The sequence below is a fragment of the Notamacropus eugenii genome, chromosome 1 (genome assembly GCF_028372415.1).
Source record: "Notamacropus eugenii isolate mMacEug1 chromosome 1, mMacEug1.pri_v2, whole genome shotgun sequence".
Classification (NCBI taxonomy): Eukaryota; Metazoa; Chordata; class Mammalia; order Diprotodontia; family Macropodidae; genus Notamacropus; species Notamacropus eugenii.
Genome location: NC_092872.1, coordinates 266,999,012 through 267,000,884, shown reverse-complemented (window position 1 = coordinate 267,000,884; position 1,873 = coordinate 266,999,012). Strand labels below are relative to the sequence as shown.

The window sequence follows — 1,873 nt, the reverse complement described above, 5'->3', positions numbered from 1 at the left end:
GCCCCATTTTATACAGATTTGTCCAGAATCACACAGCTAATAAATATCTGGCAGCAGGATTTGAACCCTGGTCTTTTTTACTCCAAGTCCAGCACACTAAGGTCTGCACCATGTTTCCTCTCGGAGTATGTAGCATTCTAAGATTTACAAAGCGTCATCCTGTGATTGAATGCAATCATGTACAAGTGAGTACAATGAGGAGCTGGAAAACTGGGATGATCTCAGGGTCCCCAATATGTTCTGCCTTGGCAGTCCTATGGGGCCCAACCTTGATACCCTTCAAACCAGGATATGATCTAGGAGAAGCTCAGGGTCCTTTCATTTTGTCCAGTTGGTAACTCCCTCTACCAAGATGAGTCACATGCTGCTTCTATAAATGAATAAATGGTTTTTGAGAGTTGTAGTGTGTGATGAAGAGATGGATACAGAGAAGATTAACATGGCCCCTGCTCAAGGATGATTTTCAAATTTGTGAAGACTTCCTTATTTTTCAGCAAAAAAAGGGAAAAAAGAAAAGGAAAAGTAGTTGCTGTGGTAGAACTATGTATTACCCTTCGGTCAGCTTGGTGATGGATCTCTCTCTGTTTATCTAGGCTGGTCCTATGACAGAGAGGGTGGGCCAGGGGGCACCATAGTGCACAGTATTAGATCTGAAGCCAGGAATACTTATCATCTTCCTGAGTTCAAATCTGGTCTCAGACACTTAGTAGCTGTGTGATCCTGGGCAAATCACTTCACCCTGTTGGTCTCAGTTTCCTCATCTGCAAAATAAGCTAGAGAAGGAAATGGCAAACCAAGCCAGTATCTCTGCCAAGAAAACTCCAAAAGAGGTCATGAAAAGTTGGACATGACTGAAAACAACCCAACAAAAGGATGGAGAGATCATCCATAAAGAGGCTTCCACCTGGAGTAGCCCTTCCAGTGTGGTAGAATATCCCCTTCAAGGGCTGTCTTCAAGGCCTCATATTACTTCCATACTGGAAGAAGGCACCCAAGGAAGACTTTGGCATGAGCTTGAGTTTGATTAATTTTAGGGGGGGAGAATTTCACATCAGATCTGTGATTTTGTAGATGTAGGGAACTCCCTCTAACAGTAAATAGCAGCATCTTTTCTGCAAGTTGGTATCCTAGGTCTAGGGCTGGAAGAGCTCTAACAGGTCACCAAATCCAACCTCTTCATTTTACAGAGAAGAGAGTGGAGAAGAAGGGAAGTTCAATGGTCTGCTCAAAGTCACACAGGTAGTAACTAGACTGGAACCCTATTCTTCAGCTTCTAAAGCCAGGGCTCTTCCCACTGTCTTGGAGGATTGCCTAGGGCACTGAGGCATGACAAGGCAGACAGTCTTAACACGATGAATTCAACTGAAAAATATTCCTTAGGATGTTTCCATGGAAACTCTGGTGTGGAAGGATCCACGGCCAGCTCAACATCTATTTTGCCTCCTTGGGAATGTGGCAGCCACGCTTAACCTTGGGAGCATACAACTTGTGGACTCCCAGCAACTTTGGAAAGTAGGTACCAATGGGGAGACAGAGTCCCTGAATGGTGGAACACACACACACACACACACCACACACTTACCACATACACACAAAACACACACAACATACATACACACAACACACCACACACACATACCACACACGCAACCATGATTGTGAAGCGATCAGGTAATAAAAGCAAGACTGCTGCTCATTCCGTATGATTCATTCTTGGCAGTTATGTTTGCATCATCAGCCCTTGGAAGTTAAGAGAAGCCAAGGAGATGTTAACTCTAAGTTAACATTCCAAGTTTGACTCATGAAGTTAAAATAACAGGCTTCTAACCCAGGAATCATTCTCATGGTAATTCACAATAATCTCCTAGAAGCA

The 1,873-nt window shown here is 43.8% G+C and overlaps 1 pseudogene; it reads left to right on the top strand.

Annotated features, from left to right (window-relative positions):
- Positions 1-416: 416 nt before the first annotated feature.
- Positions 417-491, top strand: LOC140521789 (U6 spliceosomal RNA; annotated as a pseudogene).
- The last annotated feature ends 1,382 nt before the right edge of the window (positions 492-1,873 follow it).